The following is a 5,332-nucleotide window of genomic DNA, read 5'->3' on the forward strand; positions in this document are numbered from 1 at the left end:
CAGACGCGGGGCACCCTGGGAGGCGCGTGCCTGCCCCTCAGTCCCTGGTGGCCTCCTTCAGCGTCATGGGCACTGCCCTGGGGCCAGATGGGCTCGGGGAGCACCTGCTGTTGAGGTCATGGGCCCCCCAGGTTCTGCGGGTGAGGAGCTGGGGGCTGCTCTGTGCCAGCCACCAGCTGCACACGTGTGTTCCTGGGGTAGCACGTTCTGTGCAGGAGGCTGTGAGGGTGTCCATCTCAACCGGAAAGCGTTTCCGGGAACCGGGAGACACACTGACACACTGGGGGATGCCCGCTGTGGGCAGGAGCCGTGGCCGCCCCAGGGCTCCCGGAGCCCAGCCCCTGGGAGAGGGAGCATGCTGTGCAAGGGTCACGCTCTCTGCGGGCTGTGGTGTGCTTTCAGCCACCAGACATCACGGCTGGGGTCTCCTGCAGCCTGTGGCCTCTGCTGCGGGTGAAGGTTGGGCTGGGTTGTTTTTTTTTTTTTTATAAATTTATTTATTTTATTGGCTATGTTGGGTCTTTTTTGCTGTGCGCAGGCTTTCTTTTAGTTGCAGCGAGCAGGGGCTACTCTTCGTTGTGGTGCGCGGGCTCCTCATTGCCGTGGCTTCTCGTTGTGGAGTGCGGGCTCTAGGCGCATGGGCTTCAGTAGTTGCAGCACACGGGCTCAATAGTTGTGGCTCACGGGCTTTGTTGCTCTGTGGCATGTGGAATCTTCCCAGGGCAGGGCTCAAACCCGTGTCCCCTTCATTGGCAGGCGGATTCTTAACCACTGCGCCACCTAGGAAGCCCCTGGGCTGGGTTCTTGGCATCAGACCCGGTCTGGCAGCCTGACAGTCTGCCCTGGGGGCTCTGGTGGGACCGTGGGTCCCTGGGCAAGAAGGGCCTGGGCAGCACCACGGACAGCGGCGGCCGCTGCGTGAGGGCCGCCAGCTCCGTCCTCAGCGCCCGCCTCCCTGGGAATTGCTGTCTATGTGGAGGTGCCAGCTCGGGACTGCCCGTGGCGGGTGCTGCGCACGGGGGCCCCCTCATCCTTGGAGGCATCTGGCTCCTGTGTCCACCCGCTGTGGTCAGCCAGGGTCTCCAGGATGAGCGTCCCTATCACCCTGGTGGGTGCCCTGCTCCCAGGATGGTGCCATCGGGCCAAAGGCACGACCACGGTTTGCAGAAACGGACGCCAGGTGATCGGGAGGGCAAGGCCAGGCAGGTGGGGGGGAGCAGGACTGACCAAGAGCAGAGTCAGCCTCCGCCAGCCCCGTGGGCTCGGTTGCCAACGCACAGAGGAGCCCCTCCTTCTTAAGTGGCCCCCCAGCCCCACCCAGGTGGCCTGGTAACCTGCCGGCTCCTCCACCTGTGCCTCTGTCCCTCCGGGCCAGGCCCCGCCCCCCCACAGGCCCCAGGCAGCTGGGCTGCCACGGAGGAGGCCAGCCATCCGCCACCCAGACTGCCTGGCACAGTGGCTCCCCAGGAAGGTGCATGGGGCCCAGGGCAGCCGGAGCCTGCGGGTGGCCGCCTCTGTGGATGGAGAGGGGATGCGTCCCCGTCCACCCTCTCTGTCACCCCAAGCGACTGGCCACGCTTGGGGCCTTCAGATAGGGGCCCCCAGACCCCACACTCAGGAACCGGGACTTTCTGGAGCTTAGGAATCCAGAGTGCACAGGGAGAGGTGGGGAGGCGGAGCCCTGAGCCGGCGGGCTGGTCACTTGACTCGGGGTCCACATGCCCCACGCTCGCCGACTCGCCTCTGCCGTGGCCCTTCTGTGGCCACCAAGGGGGCAGCCGGGGCGTCAGGCCGGGGGAGCGTGGCCCAGAGAGAGGCACCCGCGCCCCGGACAGAGCCTGGAGCCTCGGCTGCTAGGTCAAGTGTGAGGACCACGTTGGGATGGACGCCTGGGCTGCCCCCAGTGAGAGCTGCTGAAGCAGCGGGTCGGGGACGCGAGCCCACCGCCTCTTCACCCAAGCGGGGCTGAGGCTCTCCCCGCTCAGGTGCAGGTGGCAAGGGCCCCTCCCCCACAGCCGGTGATGCGTTCCAGGGGTGGGGCCTCAGCTTTGTGATGCGTCTCGGGTGTCTACATAGTGTTGCCCGGAGGTGGGCTCCTCTCATTTGGGCCTGGGCTGAGCGAGAGGCACCTTGTGTTCCCCCGCTCACCCAGCCCCTGAACCTCGGGCCCCGAGGTTCGCTCATCCAGCCCCTGAACCTCGGGCCCCGAGGTTCGCTCATCCAGCCCCTGAACCTCGGGCCCCGAGGTTCGCTCATCCAGCCCCTGAACCTCGGGCCCCGAGGTTCGCTCATCCAGCCCCTGAACCGCAAATGCTGAGATTGGAGAGAAGGAGAGTGTCTTTTTGGGTGCAGGTCTGGCTGTGAGGGAGGTAGGTGCTTCGACCCTCTGTCCGCTTTGCCCAGGCCCTCGCAGGCGGGGCCCCTGAACATCCACCCACAGAGAGTCCAGGACCTGTGCTGGGGGACGGTCAGAAGACGCATTCACAGGGATCGTGGTTCGCCCAGGACGCAGCGTGCAGCCAGCCCGATCCCTGGTTCTGGGCGGACGGGAACAGTGTGGGGCGGGGTGGGACAGTGTGCACGGGGTGGGGACGGCGTGGGGATGGCGTGGGGATGAGATGGGGACAGAGTGAGGGCGAGGTGGGGCAGGATGGGGACAGAGTGGGGACAGGGTGGAGACAGAGTGGACGGGGCGGGGACAGTGTGGCTGAGGCGGGGACTGAGTGGGGGCGGGGTGGGGAGGACCGCTGTCTGCCCTGCGGATGGACAGGTGGGTCAGGAGGCCAGGACACCCCTGCTTCTGTGCCTGGGATAACCACGGCCGGCTCAGCGGCGTCCGCTCGGCCGTGAATCTCGGCCACGGTCGTGGGGGCCTGGAGGTGAGGACAGCCTCACGGGTCATCCCATCACCAAACACAGCCTAGAGCCCCAGGGACGCTGGAGAACAAGATGCAGGAACCATAATGGGGCAAAAGTGGATCCAGGCACCATCACCCCCCAACAGGGCTGATTTCCTGAGCCCAAGGCCAGGGGTCTGCCCTGTAGTGGTCAGAATGTTCCAGAGAAGTGTTGCCGGGACAACGCACGACGGGGGGAGGCGACTGTTACTGGAAGGGGCGGAGGGGGCGGGGGGGGAGGGGAGGGGAGGGGGGCAGAGTGGGGGCTGGGGGTGGGGGGCTGAGGGTCCAGGCCCAGGAAATAGCCTGGAAAAGGCTGAGCAGTGAGAAATGAGCCCAGAAACCTGAGCGCGTGTGCGCCTCTGGCGAGCGGTGTGTGTGCTATGTGGCGTCTCTGTGCGGCACGTGTGCTGCGTGTGTGTGGCGTGTGTGGCGTGTGTGCTGTGTGTTCACGTGCAGCAGCCACGTGGAGCCATGTCTCAGGCCGGGTGGGGCAGGAGAGCCTGCCCCACGCTGGTTGCTGGGCCTGACGGGTCCCAGCTCCGCCCTGTGGCCTGGCGGTGGCGGTGGCCATGGGGGTGGGGACCCGGCGCCTGGCGGGGTGCTGAGTGGAGAGGAGCGGGGAGGACGGACCAAGACGGCGGGCAGAGTCAGCTGGGACAGGAAGGCGGGACAGTCTAGTCTCGGGGCAGGGGGCTCGGCCCCACGTGGACGTGCAGCCAACAACGGGGGGGGGGAGGTGGACGGCGGTGCTCGGGGCCCCGCGTGGCTCTCATCTCCCCACGCGTCCCCTCGTGGGCATGGGGAGCCCGTGCGCAGGCCGCCGGGCACGGCTCACGGGGGGGCCGGCGCGGGGCGAGGGTGGGCACCCGGCCTCTCCAGCAGCGTCTGCTCCCTCCCAGGTCCCTGGTGTCGGAACAGCCACACCCACCCTGATGTCCCAGCCGGGAGACCAGACAGGAGGCGCCTCAGGCACCGGCGGCCAGGTCTGCCTGCGGGGCCCTGGGGCGGGGGCGGGGGCCCGGGCGCCACCTCGCACCGCCTGGCGACGCCCCCTGCCGGGCTGGCGGGTGCGGGTGCAGGCGTGGCCAGCACGCGGGGCTCCGGGTGTCACTGCAGACCCGCCCACCCAGCCCTGCACTTGCAGTGCCCGGTGTAGCGGGGCGGTTTTCAGATCCGATGGGTGACCTTTTCAGAAGGTCTCTGGGGAGAGGCGAGTGGGTGCCCGTGAGTCCCCACGCCTCCCGAGGCCGCCTGTCACACCCTCGGCCACAGGCTGCCCGGTCCATCTCAGGACGGGAGACTCCGCACTCGAACTTCAGACACGTCCATCCCATCGTGTCGTAGGCAGTCTGGCTGCTCCTTCCCCAGGAGGCCTGTAGGACTCTGTCCTCGAAGGTCGCGTGTTCACCACCGTAGGCGTATTTCTTTCTTCTGCTGACGAGTTCTTGCCGTATAATTTAGGGCTAAAGTCTTAAGTCTCCTTGCAGCCCAGACGTCGCTGCACCCTTTCTTCGTTCCTCCTCTCACGCCTTCTTCCTTCTCCTCCTCTGGAAACCCTAGCGCTTAGGTTGGCTCTCACAAAGGTTCCTTCCGCATCTCTGTTCCGAGGTCCGCAGGAGTCCTCCGATGTGAGCTTCCCCATGACTGGAGTTCGATTTGGGGCAGCACGTTTTCTGTTGGTTGGCCCTGCCACCCGAGTGTTTTTCTCTGGGAGTCATGTTTCAATACCAAGTGTGCCTTTTTGGGTTCTGAACCCCCGGAGCCTTGGTCTTGCACAAATGTGCTGTTAGATGAAATCCAAGCACACGCAGGGCCGCCGTGGCCCTCTGTCCACGTGGTGTCACATCCAGGGGACCCGAGCGGGTGACCTAAAGCAGCGGCCAGCAGCTGAGACTGCTCTTAGGACCGTCCCCAAGGGGAGGTCACGTCTCCCTCTTCCCAAAGTAGCACATGAATAGCAGCTGTGTGTTCGGTGCGGTTCTTTCTGAAGACACAGTGGAGGCTGTGAGTTCCACCTGTAGCAGCTAACATCCTTCACCCCCGCTGACACGCCCAGACGCCCCGCAGCCTCCCGGCCCTGGGCTTCCCTTACCAGGCGGCCCCGCCCACCCGGCTGGATGGAAGGCCACCGTTCCCTTCCACCCCCGAGGGCTGGTCCCCGTGGAAACACAGCCTCTCCTGCCTCAGGGGAAACCTGCAGACTTTCTGGTGGATAAAAGCGTCCTATGGTCACCCCAGCTAGAGTTGGCTTTTCCTGCCCGCCCCCCTCGGTGTCCCTGGGGACGAGGACCCCTCCCCCCCCGCGAGAGCTGATTTCCGCAGCTGTGATGTCACTGGGGCCGTGGGTCCCGCCCCCGGAGCCCACGGCCCGCTGTGCCCCTCTCGTCTTGCAGATGGCCCCGAGCGCGCAGCAGGTCCTCCCGGAAGCCAGC

Source organism: Hippopotamus amphibius, chromosome 15 (assembly GCF_030028045.1).
Source record: "Hippopotamus amphibius kiboko isolate mHipAmp2 chromosome 15, mHipAmp2.hap2, whole genome shotgun sequence".
Classification (NCBI taxonomy): domain Eukaryota; kingdom Metazoa; phylum Chordata; class Mammalia; order Artiodactyla; family Hippopotamidae; genus Hippopotamus; species Hippopotamus amphibius.